Below are 13,885 nucleotides of genomic sequence, written 5' to 3'. Positions count from 1 at the left end.
TAAGCATTTTCGTCTGACGCCATGCTTTAATGCAGTATCTCAAATGTTGCTATCTGCAAATTCAGGTTGTTTAAACATGCGATAACATAACTATATTATGGTTCGGCACAGTGCTATTCTCATTGGCTGTTTGTGTTGTCTGTCTGTCAATTTGTTCTATTGATGTCGTATCGACCATGTCTTATATTCCTATCGAGGAAAAGTTATAACGCGATAATTATCTTGATAGTTTGATGGCCCAGACCTATGCTGGAGACTCTGTGGGCATAGATCTTAAGCAGAGATAAGAGAGGGGCATGAATGATCTTCCTTGCCGTTCCCAATATTCCTGTTCAGCTGTTTCTGTTTGTCAGATGTGCAGTTGCCGAACAGGGCAGTGATGCAGTAGGTCAGATAACTGGTTTCCCTGTAGAAGGCCTTACAGAGAAAATGTTTGATGTGTGGCTGCAGACTCTGTCTGCCCATAATGCTTCTTCCCTCCCACACTCTACCTCCCTGTGAATAAACCCCCCACCTTCGAAGTGCTGCTCCTCCACTGAAGTGATTACCATCCGCCCCCTCCCTGATGATGTAACGGCTTCTGGAAGGGCCGTCCCAATTCGTAGGGGAAGTTTAAAGCCACTACCCCTTGTGTATGGAGGACCATACATGACTTAAGTAAAAATAAATAAATGTATAAAAAATACAGAAATAAATAAATAAAAAAGGAAATAAATAAATTAATACAGAAATAAATAAGGACACTGAAAGCGAAAAATAAAAGTTGGAATAAATGTGGAAATAAATAAATGTGGAAATAAATGCAGAATTATATGAATCAATGTCTTAAACTTATTTCCACATTTATTTATTTATTTCCACATTTATTCCAACTTTTATTTATTCCGTGATATATTTCCTTTTCATTTTCAGTGTCCTTATGCTAATGAGAAAGGCGGGCCTAACCTCAGTCTCGAGCAGGATTGGTCAACTGAGCTACACACACACACACACACAGCCCCTGCGCTCCGCCACACACTCGCTCAGGGACACGGGCAGTTACTGAGACTTGAGCTCTTCACCGTGATGCAGCCGGTTAGTGACTTTGTAGAACAGTGGAAACACAGAGCTTCTCTGGTCACATCTGCTCAGAGATCAGCGGCTTCATGATCATAGCAGAAGCTGCAGGTGGTTTGTACCGAGCTGAAGTTTCTGTTTCCTCCTTCTCCTCTCGGCTTGCTCCTTGTGCTCAGTACAACACCAGACGTGACGCTCACAGTCAGGACTACCGACACCTAAATCATCCCAATAAAAAATAACCTTAACTAAACTTTGAACTTGAACTAGTTCATTTTAAGTGTGAACTGGCTCAACGCTGCAACCAGCTACTGGACACCAGTCAGCATTGAGAGGCAGAAGTAGTAGGGATGGATCATTACACTCCTGTGACCAATCCTGCATGAGACTACGGTTAGGCCCGCCTTTCTCATTAGCATAAGGACACTGCAAATGAAAAGGAAATGTATCAGGGAATAAATAAATGTGCAAACATATTTAAGACATTTCTTTTGACATTTCTTTTGTTATTAACATATTTATTCATTTATTTCTGTATTAATTAATTAATTTCCTTTTTTATTTATTTATTTATTTCTGTATTTATTTATACATTTATTTATTTATTTATTTTTTACTTAAGTCATGTATGGTCCTCCATACTTGTGACTTCGTTTCAAGGGGCAACATAACCATTGAAAGCAAAGTAGGGTTAGGGCCAAGGGATGAAAAGGGTTTGGGTCTAAGAACTGTGTCACAATAATTTCCCAAATTGGGATCTATCTATCTATCTATCTATCTATCAATCTATCAATCTATCAATCAACCAATCAACCAACCAACCAATTCCATACCCAACCAATTCCATACCCAACCAACCAACGAATTCCATACCATTATTACAGTGTTGACAGCCCGGCTAGCTCAGTCGGTAGAGCATGAGACTCTTAATCTCAGGGTCGTGGGTTCGAGCCCCACGTTGGGCGCTTGCATCTTTTGCCTCATTGTGCACCTTTCTATGTTCTAAATTACAGTTTTTCTCAATTGCTTTGGATCATTTCACGAAACAGAAATGACATTCTCACAGCTCTAAGTGCAAATGGCAAAATAGCCCATATGGTTCAGCACAACTACATAGATCACCTTCAAAAGGTCATATCTCACCCAAAACAGTTACAGTTTGTCTCAATTGCTTTGGCTCATTTCACGAAACAGAAATGACATTCTCAGAGCTCTAAGTGCAATTGGCAAAATAGCCCATATGGTTCAGCACAACTACATAGATCACCTTCAAAAGGTCATATCTCACCCAAAACAGTTAACTCAAGTTTCAAAAGCAAATCATTTTCTCATATAAATAGTCAGTGCCCCCAAAATGAAAATTTCCTTCTCGCTTGCTGTGGCTCATCTCTCAAAATAACATAGATGGTTTAGCAAAACTCCATAGCACACCTGCAAAAAGTCACATCTCACCCAAAACAGACAACTCATCAGTCAAAACTAAATCCTTTTCTCATACAAATAGTCAGTGCCCCCAAAATGAAAAGTCCCTTTGGCATTGTTTAAACACTACAGGTCAAAATGTTTAGATGTTTTGTCAGTATGGCAGTGGACCATAGAAATAGCCCTTATGTGCACATTTCAATCTTGGCTCAGTCCTTGAATGGTCACTGAATGGTTACAGTAGATGTTTTCCTTCCAGAATATTATGTGTATCAAACAGAAAAAAGATCAATTCAAGGTTTCACATAAAATATGTTTATTGAACTCATACTGCCATGGAAATTGTTACAGTAATTGCCATACACCGTGCTCACAGTAACAGAAAATGTGTACAGCACAATATACTGTCAAACAATAAGCACATCAAAACTAAAATTTGGCATAGTGAGATATGACCTTTTGAAGGTGATCTATGTAATTGTGCTGAACCATATGGGCTATTTTGCCAATTGCACTTAGAGCTCTGACAATGTCATTTCTGTTTCGTGAAATGAGCCAAAGCAATTGAGACAAACTGTAAACTTACTGTGTGACTGGTGATCAGATGTGTGAAACTCAACCTTGATCACTAAAGTTCTAGTTGCACCTGAAAATTAAGCCAATGATCCAAGATATCCTTATTACAGTATATACCATGATGTTTTTCATGGTATTATGTACCCGTACGATTTTGACAGTAGAGTGAACTATTGTGCAGGTGATGATGTAAACAATGAAATTATGCCAACATGTTCTGCAGAGAACAACCACTTGACTGAGAAGCGACAGTCAGTTTTGACCAGCAATATATATTCAATTGGTAATTGTGCTAACTGAAGGCAATTGTACCTAACCGTTTGCAAAGGTGTGCTAAATCATTTGAAATTTGTGCAAGCTGTTGGAAATTGTACTTGTCATTGCAAGGATGTGCTAATACAATTGCAATTTGATTAAAGGAATGAGATATTCCAATCTGTTGTGAACCAGTGCCCAGTGGTTTGGAGGTTTGCACGTGTTGTTTTGAGAATGTCATTTCTGTTTCGTGAAATGACCCAAAGCAATGGAGAAAAACTGTAATCCATGAGAAAATAATTTAAGCATTTTGCTAGGACGCCATGCCATGCCTAAATGAAGTATCTCAAGGTTGCTATCAGCAAAGTAGTGTTGTGCGGAAAACTGCCCAGTGCTGTGTGAATGTGTCCTGCATGGTGTGGGCCTGGATCAGAAATCCAGGTAAAAGCAGGTATCCCGGGACTGAGCTGGCCCTCCAAATCTTTGCAAGTCCTTGTTAGCCCCCAACAAAACATGGAAAACTTTCAGTCATCTTCAATGCAGTTCCAAGTTCTCTCACTAAAATGCAACACATTAAAAGTGTGTGAGTATTCAAATTTGGTGCTCGAACCTCAAGGGCACTGGGACTTCCAAAAACAAATTATTTGCCTCGTGAACACTGCACGCAAGACGTAAACCGGCACGGACAAGCTGCAAAAAAGGAACATACTTAGGCATGTGAGCATTGGTGGTTCAGTGGTAGAATTCTCGCCTGCCACGCGGGAGGCCCGGGTTCGATTCCCGGCCAATGCAACTAGCTTTTAGTTTTTATATATACTTTTTCATAGCAAGAGATAAGACAATAAATAAATACAAAAATCCTGAAATAGAGTTCAGTAGTCAATTAAAGGGACCTGTGACCCTAATAAAGTGCAGTGACACAATCAGTCCAGTGCAGTTTATTATTCAGATGAACACAGAGGTAGCTGTATGAAATCTATATCTCAATGTTCATTCCCTTGATGTTCAATGTTGTCAAGTGGAAGTGTCTGCCTCGGTTTATAAAGAAATTATTTTATGCCTGTCCTTGGTTTTAAAAGGACAAAAAGGCAGCAGAGCTGAGAAGATAGATGTTTTTGTAGTGTTGGGGTTGGATGTTTAATTTCCTTCTCTGGCCTAACCATTTTCTCTGGCCATTTTGTATCGAACATTCTTTTTCTCTATGCTGAAAGAATCGTTTATTGAACCCAAAGTCCTGTTTGGACTTCCAACTACTGTAAGTTCAGAGATACAGTCTTTGCCTCAGTGCAGGGCCAGCTGAGTCTGGTATTCTTTCTCAACCAGACTTCAGACATAAAATAGACAGGCGGCGGTTGTTTGATGTGTTCTGATGCGACTCGAGTCTATGGAGGACCATACATGACATAAGTAAAAATAAATAAATGTATAAATAAATACAGAAATAAATAAATAAATAAAAAAGGAAATAAATAAATTAATACAGAAATAAATAAATAAATATGTTAATACCAAAAGAAATGTCAAAATAAATGTCTTAAATATATTTGCACATTTATTTATTCCCTGATACATTTCCTTTTCATTTGCAGTGTCCTTATGCTAATGAGAAAGGCGGGCCTAACCGCAGTCTCGAGCAGGATTGGTCACAAGAGTGTAATAATCCAGCCCTACGTCTGCCTCTCAATGCTGACTGGTGTCCAGTAGCTGTTTGCAGCATTGAGCCAGTTCACACTTAAAATGAACTAGTTCAAGTTCAGAGGGTTAGTTAAGGTTATTTTTTATTGGGATGATTTAGCTGTCAGTAGTCCTGACTGTGAGCGTCACGTCTCGTGTTGTACTGAGATCAAGGAGCGAGCCGAGAGGAGAAGGAGGAAACAGAAACTCCAGCTCGGTACAAACCACCTGCAGCTTCTGCTCTGATCATGAAGCCGCTGATCTCTGAGCAGATGTGACCAGAGAAGCTCTGTGTTTCCACTGTTCTACAAAGTCACTGACCGGCTGTTTCACGGTGAAGAGCTCAAGTCTCAGTCACTGCCCGTGTCTCTGAGCGAGTGTGTGGAGCAGCGCAGGGGCTGTGTGTGTGTAGCTCAGTTGACCAATCCTGCTCGAGACTGAGGTTAGGCCCGCCTTTCTCATTAGCATAAGGACAATGAAATGTGGAAATAAATAAATGTGGAAATAAATAAAAGTTGGAATAAAAGTGGAAATAAATAGATAAATGTGGAAATAAGTTTAAGACATTGATTTATTTAATTCTGCATTTATTTCCACATTTATTTATTTATTTCCACATTTATTCCAACTTTTATTTTTCGATTTCAGTGTCCTTATGCTAATGAGAAAGGCGGGCCTAACCTCAGTCTCGATCAGGATTGGTCAACTGAGCTACACACACACAGCCCCTGCGCTGCTCCACACACTCGCTCAGAGACACGGGCAGTGACTGAGACTTGAGCTCTTCACCGTGAAACAGCCAGTTAGTGACTTTGTAGAACAGTGGAAACAGTGAAAACACAGAGTTTCTCTGGTCACATCTGCTCAGAGATCAGCGGCTTCATGATCAGAGCAGAGGCTGCAGGTGGTTTGTAACGAGCTGGAGTTTCTGTTTCCTCCTTCTCCTCTCGGCTCGCTCCTTGTGCTCAGTACAACACGAGACGTGACGCTCACAGTCAGGACTACCGACAGCTAAATCATCCCAATAAAAAATAACCTTAACTAACCCTCTGAACTTGAACTAGTTCATTTTAAGTGTGAACTGGCTCAACGCTGCAAACAGCTACTGGACACCAGCATTGAGAGGCAGAAGTAGTAGGGCTGGATCATTACACTCCTGTGACCAATCCTGCATGAGACTGCGGTTAGGCCCGCCTTTCTCATTAGCATAAGGACACTGCAAATGAAAAGGAAATCTATCAGGGAATAAATAAATGTGCAAATATATTTAAGACATTTATTTTGACATTTCTCTTGGTATTAACATATTTATTTATTTATTTCTGTAGTTATTTATTTATTTCCGTATTTATTTATACATTTATTTATTTATTTATTTTTACTTAAGTCATGTATGGTCCTCCATACGAGTCTGTCCGGGGTTGCTAGAGTTCTGGGCGATGTGTTGGAGGCCCATTGTTTTGCTGATTGATCGTTGCTTCCTAAATATATACCTGATTGAGTTCGGCTCATCTTCTCATATTTAGGATAGACGACCACGCAACGACATACTCTTAATGCAGGAGGTTACAACCGCTTAGCTCGTTCAAAGGTCAAGGTTATTACGGCGCTTTGAAAAGAGAAGGGTTGTCATGTGAGCATTGGTGGTTCAGTGGTAGAATTCTCGCCTGCCACGCGGGAGGCCCGGGTTCGATTCCCGGCCAATGCAACTAGCTTTTGGATCACGCACAGCTGGTCAGAGCAATATTTGAGGAGCCTATTCGCCCTTTCTCCACTTTAGTCCCGTTTAGAGAGTGTAGGGCGTGTTCTTCTACCTGTCTCTTCCTCAAGTCCAGGGGTTCCTAAAGTGTAACCCCCCCTCTGTGTCGCGAGATGCCGTCCTAAAAATAGATACAATTTTAAAATTATTAAAATTATATTTTTTTATTGTATAAATATATACATTAATATGAGTTGAAACTAGGGCTGAACGATTAATTGCATTCGCGATAAAATCCCGATATGATAAAACGCGATTTTCTAATCGCAACGTGCGCGATTAAAACGTGCGAAAGAGAGTAGGCCTCTGGGATGCTCTCCTCACCCGCAGCAAGAATGCCGCGGGACCACAAAACTCCTCTGATCAAGAAGATAGCGAAGCAAGCCTGCATCACCTACAGGGTCCTAAAGTCTTCGGCTGACGTGGCGGACTCACAGAGCGAGCTCATCCTGCTGCTGACCGCGGTGTGGGCGGCGGACCTGAAAATCGCTCCCCGGAAAAGCAAGCCGTGCGGCGGGGCTCCAGAGCCCCCCGGTCACCTACATGCACATCTGCGAGACGGAGGTATCAGCATGGGGGTGTTCCTGCTGAGGCCCGGCGCCTCCATACCGCTGCACGACCACCCGGACATGAACGGGAATCTACGGAGCTACTGATCCCCAAGCTGCCCTTCCAGCGCATCCAGCTGGCCCGCCGCATCCGCGGACACAGAGCTTAAACTGCTGCTGCTCCACTGACTATAACAACGCTGCATTCCAACACTTATAAAATACAATTCAATGTGGAAGTAATCCAAGTATTCAGAATACGTATATAGAATATAGTATCCTTCCCAACACTGGAAATGTTACTGACTTGGGAGCAGTAACACTATAATTTAAAAAATGTTTTTCTCAAGACGGTAAATTTTGCACACAGGTTATAAAAAGTGCATGCCTTGTGTTTATACTTACAATGACTTTGATTAAATTACTTAAATGCACACTGATTTGTTGTTCTTGTTTCTGTAAGTTAAATGTGGGAAAGAATATTGTACAGTAAATGTATCTAATATTGTGTTGGTCATATTTAAATCATTCATTATGGTTTTTTTGGGGGGAAAAAGATAAAATAAAAAAATCGCATATTAAATCGCAATCGCAATATTTGGGGAAAAAATCGCAATTAGATTATTTTCTCAAATCGTTCAGCCCTACCAGGAATACAACCTGGGGCCAAACATCCCTCGCAGAGATGGAGAGACCCTCAAAAGATTCATAAAAAGAAAGAGAGAGGGAAAGTAAAATCAGTAGCCTGGGGTGCAGTAGCTGAGGTATAGTGAATATTCACAGATGAGATGGAGGAGGAGCTTGCCAAACACTTGAAACAACTAGCTGACCAGTTCCATGGCCTTGCTCCAGTTAAGTGCCGTGAACTGGCATTTGAATACGCAGGGAAAAACAATATCCCTGTTCCTGGCAATTGGACAGAGAAACAATGTGCAGGTAAGCTAGGGTGTGCAAGAGATCACATTAATCATAATAATTATAAATGTGCTTAATTGACCAATCCCCATGATTCTGTTACTATTCCGATATTAGTTTTGGAATGTGTGGTTGTCAATCTAGCTGTCAGGATTTTAACTATTATAACGTGTTGTTATGATAGTTTGAAAGTGGAAAAAGTAAGTGGATCACTTTACCCCCTTGATTTTTTTGGTCTCTCACTTTACCCCTATGCTGGGGTAAAGTGAGACACAAGACCACTTTTTTAAAAACAATCATATTTTCACTGCCCTTTCTGCTGAAGACATCCTGATCATTTCCATTGTTAGGAAACATCCTGAATTAATGGAAAATGTGTAAATTTTACCGATATGTCATTTTAGCTCGCCTAGAGGGGAGCAAATGTAAAAAATGTCTCACATTACCCCGCTCTCCTCTACTTGATAAAATCTCTATTGTGGGAAAAATTGAAAAAATATTGCTGAGCCAAGATCATTTCTAGACTTTGTACCATTACAATATGTTAAGACAGACAAATGTACATAACATTATTAAAAATTTTATTATATATAATCTTTACAAAAATATAAATTGAAACAGTAATCTAAGAGAAACTGTGGCAATGGACGTTGGCTCCGGGGTTATAATGGACTGGTCCCGGGTTGTCTGCTTGATCCAGGTGATAACAGACTGATCCCTGGTTGTCGGCTTGATCCGGGGGATAATAGACTGGTCCCAGGTTGTCGGCTTGATCTTGCTGTCGATAGACTGGTCCCAGGTTGTCGGCTTGATCCAGGTGATAATAGACTGATCCCTGGTTGTCGGCTTGATCCGGGGGATAATAGACTGGTCCCAGGTTGTCGGCTTGATCCGGATGATAATAGACCGGTCCCTGGTGACCACCGCCTTGATCCAGGTGATAATAGACTGGTCCCAGGTTGTCGGCTTGATCAGGGTGATAATAGACTGGTCCCAGGTTGTCGGCTTGATCTTGCTGTCGATAGACTGGTCCCAGGTTGTCGGCTTGATCCAGGTGATAATAGACTGATCCCTGGTTGTCGGCTTGATCCTGCTGTTGATAGACTGGTCCCAGGTTGTCGGCTTGATCCAGGTGATAATAGACTGATCCCAGGTTGTCGGCCTGATCCAGGTGATAATAGACCGGTCCCAGGTTGTCGGCTTGATCCAGGTGATAATAGACTGGTCCCAGGCTGTCGGCTTGATCCTGCTGATAATAGACTGGTCCCAGGTTGTCGGCTTGATCCAGGTGATAATAGACTGATCCCAGGTTGTCGGCCTGATCCAGGTGATAATAGACTGATCCCTGGTTGTCGGCTTGATCCGGGTGACAATAGACTGGTCCCAGGTTGTCGGCTTGATCCAGGTGATAATAGACTGATCCCTGGTTGTCGGCTTGATCCAGGTGATAAGAGACTGGTCCCAGGTTGTCGGCTTGATCCGGGTTATAATAGACTGGTCCCGGGTTGTTGGCTTGATCCGGGTTATAATAGACTGGTCCCGGGTTGTCGGCTTGATCCGGATGATAATAGACCGGTCCCAGGTTGTCGGCTTGATCCGGGTGATAATAGACTGGTCCCAGGTTGTCGGCTTGATCCGGATGATAATAGACCGGTCCCAGGTTGTCGGCTTGATCCAGGTGATAATAGACTGGTCCCAGGCTGTCGGCTTGATCCTGCTGATAATAGACTGGTCCCAGGTTGTCGGCTTGATCCAGGTGAAAATAGACTGGTCCCAGGTTGTCGGCTTGATCCGGGTGATAATAGACTGGTCCCAGGTTGTCGGATTGATCCTGGTGATAATAGACCGGTCCCAGGTTGTCGGCTTGATATTGGTGATAATAGACTGGTCCCTGGTGACCACCGCCTTGATCCAGGTGATAAGAGAACGGTCCCAGGTTGTCGGTTTGATCCTGCTGATAATAGACTGGTCCCAGGTTGTCGGCTTGATCCTGCTGATAATAGACTGGTCCCAGGTTGTCGGCTTGATCCTGGTGATAATAGACTGGTCGCTGGTGACCACCGCCTTCATCGAGGTGATCCATGTTATGATGGATTGGTACCTGGTTGTCGGCTTGATCCTGGTGGTAATAGACTGGTCCCAGGTTGGAGCGTAGATCCATGTTATGATGGACTGGCATCGGATGTCGGTTAGTTCCTGGTGATAATAGACTGGTACCAAGTTTTCGGCTTGCAACCAACACCAAAGTGTATTTACTTCCTCTCCCAAGCCTTTATAAACTAATATTTCAAAGAATTCAGCAGCAACAAAGATCAAAGCATACAAAGACGACAAACAGATCAAAGAGCTCTAAAGGACAGAAAATGATCTGTCATAATTTCCTAAACCTTGCCTGCACTTTTTTATAAAGATCAAAGAACCTCAATGCAGAAAGATTGAGATCCAGTAGATGGCGGTAATTAGGGCTGAACGATTAATTGCATTTGCGATAAAATCGCGATATGATAAAACGCGATTTTCTAATCGCAACGTGAGCGATTAAAACGTGCGAAAGAGAGTAGGCCTCTGGGATGCTCTCCTCACCCGACGCAAGAATGCCGCGGGACCACAAAACTCCTCTGATCAAGAAGATAGCAAAGCAAGCCTGCATCACCTACAGGGTCCTAAAGTCTTCGGCCGACCTGGCGGACTCACAGAGCGAGCTCATCCCGCTGCTGACCGCGGTGTGGGCGGCGGACCTGAAAATCGCTCCCCGGAAAAGCAAGCCGTGCTCCGGGGCGGCGGGGCTCCAGAGCCCCCCGGTCACCTACATGCACATCTACGAGACGGAGGTTTTACGCATGGGGATGTTCCTGCTGAGGCCCGGCGCCTCCATACCGCTGCACGACCACCCGGACATGAACGGGAACGATGCCAAGCTGCCCTTCCAGCGCATCCAGCTGGCCCGCCGCATCCGCGGACACAGAGCTTAAACTGCTGCTGCTCCACTGACTATAACAACGCTGCATTCCAACACTTATAAAATACAATTCAATGTGGAAGTAATCCAAGTATTCAGAATACGTATATAGAATATAGTATCCTTCCCAACACTGGAAATGTTACTGACTTGGGAGCAGTAAGACTATAATTTAAAAAATGTTTTTCTCAAGACGGTAAATTTTGCACACAGGTTATAAAAAGTGCATGCCTTGTGTTTATACTTACAATGACTTTGATTAAATTACCTAAATGCACACTGATTTGTTGTTCTTGTTTCTGTAAGTTAAATGTGGGAAAGAATATTGTACAGTAAATGTATCTAATATTGTGTTGGTCATATTTAAATCATTCATTATGGTTTTTTGGGGGGGAAAAAGATAAAATAAAAAAATCGCATATTAAATCGCAATCGCAATATTTGGGAAAAAAATCGCAATTTGATGATTTTCTCAAATCGTTCAGCCCTAGTTGAAACTAGATTCCATCAGTTTTTTCCTCTTTCTTTGTTGACCCATGAGAAGCACGTCCACTCAATATCAGTCTGGCTCTTGCGGGGAAATGTGCTGAGCCGCCTGTATGAGCTGCGGGACGAGGTAAGCATATTTCTGATCGAGCAAGGAACCCAGCTCGCTCACTATCTAACTCACCCTCACTGGTTAACAAGGCTGGCGGACTAGTGCGAAAATACTTTCTCAGCCCTGACATACATAAAGAATAAATACAGAGCGCAGCTAAACGTGGAGAATGATCTCCGAGTCGCCGTCTCCAAAATAAAACCGAGAATGGACTTGCTCTGTTCCATTAATATTTCCCACCTATCTCATTACTGAGTTTATCAAATTAAAGTAATGTTTAAGCTAAAATAAATAACCCTAAAGTTTTTGCACATCCGGTGTCTGCTGCTCGTTATGCACACAGACGCGCACAGACATAACATGGTTATATTCTATTTCTTAAATTGATATACAATAATATTATGGCTGTAAGGCTGTTGTTCTTTTGTGTTGTATTAATGCCTGTGTTTGTATAGGCCTAATAGTGCCTGTGCGTGGCTGAGCGTAACATTATATAACATCCAGGGTCGGTGGGGGTCGCCAGTCTCTGGCACCGTTATTTTTAGGGTCTCAGGCTGAAATTTTTAGGACCCCCTGCTCTAGTCTACGATCAGCTCTTTTGTTTTGCTGTCGTTGAGATGGATGTTGTTGTACTGGCACCAAGATGTCCGGGCCCTGATCTCTCTGCAGTCCGTCTCATGGTCGCCGGTGATCAGGCCTTTGACAGTCATATCACTAGCAAATTTGATGATGGTGTTTGAGCTGTGGGTGGCCACGTAGTCTTGTGTGAACAGGGGAGACAGGAGAGGACTCATTCAAGCAGAATGGGTTTGGTTTCTTGGGGTTTGGCACATGTATGACTGCCGTACTCTAAATGCAGGTGGATACTACTGCTTAGCTTAGTCAAAGGTCAGGGTCAAACTGTCGTCTCAAAATACACTGCTCCAAAAAATTAAAGGAACACTTTGAAAACACATAAGATCTCATTATGAAAAAAAGTATGTTGGATATTTTACTGATATGGACAGTTTAATGTCTTAGGAACAAAAGGATGCCACATCTTTGATGGAAATAAAAGTTTTCAGCCTACAGAGCGCTACATTTTATAGACACCCCGAAAATCATAGTGAAAAAGTGATGTGGCAGGCTTGTCCATTTTGCCAAAATTCAATTTCTGCAACTCAAAATGCTTCTCAATATCTTGTGTGGCCCCCACGTGCTTGTATGCATGCTTGACAACGTCGCGGCATGCTCCTAATGAGACAACGGATGGTGTCTTTTGGGATGTCCTCCCAGATCTGTCTAAGGGCATCAGTGAGCTCCTGTAAAGTCTGAGGAGCAACCTGGCGGCGTCTGATGGACCGAAACATAATGTCCCAGAGGTGTTCTATCGGGTTTAGGTCAGGTGATCGTGAGGGCCATTCAATTGCATCAATTTCTTCATCCTCCAGGTACTGCCTGCATACCCTTGCCACATGAGGCCGGGCATTATCGTGCATCAGGAGGAACCCAGGACCTACTGCACCGGTGTAGGGTCTGACCATGGGTTCAAGGATTTCATCCCGATACCTAATGGCAGTAAGACTGCCGTTCTCTAGCCTGTAGAGGTCTGTGCGTCCCTCCATGGATATGCCTCCCCAGACCATCACTGACCCACCACCAAACCGGTCATGCTGAACGATGTTGCAGGCAGCATAGCGTTCTCCTTGGCTTCTCCAGACCCTTTCACGTCTATCACAGGTGCTCAGGGTGAACCTGCTCTCATCTGTGAAAAACACAGGGCGCCAGTGGCGGACATGCCAATTCTGGTGTTCTATAGCAAATGCCAATCAAGCTCAACGGTGCTGTTGCGTTAATGGTTTCTTGGCAAGACTTTCCTCAGCTAGGCCAATTTCATCTCCAGCTAGAGTTGAGGTTCATGAAAAGGAGTCTGGCATATGCATTATGGTTTTCAAGATAAGGCAGAGTCAGGAGGGTGGATATGGCGTTTGTGGACCAGATGGTTCTTAAAGCAAACGGTTTGGAGCCCAGATCTGTGGGGAGGCGGGCCTTGAATTGTGATGCCTAAACAGTTGCTCGAAACACTTCATGGCTTTTGGGATTGAGAGCCACAAAATGGAAGTCATTCAAGCAGACTGGGTCAG

General features: G+C 43.0%; 3 non-coding genes across 3 annotated transcripts; all 3 read left to right on the top strand.

Moving 5' to 3' along the window:
* The first annotated feature begins 1,948 nt into the window (after nucleotides 1-1,948).
* trnak-cuu (transfer RNA lysine (anticodon CUU)) lies at nucleotides 1,949-2,021 on the top strand. The gene has a single exon. It is a non-coding gene; the product is annotated as a tRNA-Lys (tRNA).
* Nucleotides 2,022-4,030: 2,009 nt separating this feature from the next.
* On the top strand, nucleotides 4,031-4,101 carry trnag-gcc (transfer RNA glycine (anticodon GCC)). Its single transcript has one exon. It is a non-coding gene; the product is annotated as a tRNA-Gly (tRNA).
* Nucleotides 4,102-6,620: 2,519 nt separating this feature from the next.
* trnag-gcc (transfer RNA glycine (anticodon GCC)) lies at nucleotides 6,621-6,691 on the top strand. The gene has a single exon. It is a non-coding gene; the product is annotated as a tRNA-Gly (tRNA).
* Nucleotides 6,692-13,885: the final 7,194 nt, after the last annotated feature.

The sequence above is a fragment of the Pleuronectes platessa genome, chromosome 24, assembly GCF_947347685.1.
Source record: "Pleuronectes platessa chromosome 24, fPlePla1.1, whole genome shotgun sequence".
Lineage (NCBI taxonomy): Eukaryota > Metazoa > Chordata > Actinopteri > Pleuronectiformes > Pleuronectidae > Pleuronectes > Pleuronectes platessa.
The sequence above is the reverse complement of the archived record's forward strand: the minus strand, read 5'-3'. Positions and strand labels throughout refer to the sequence as shown.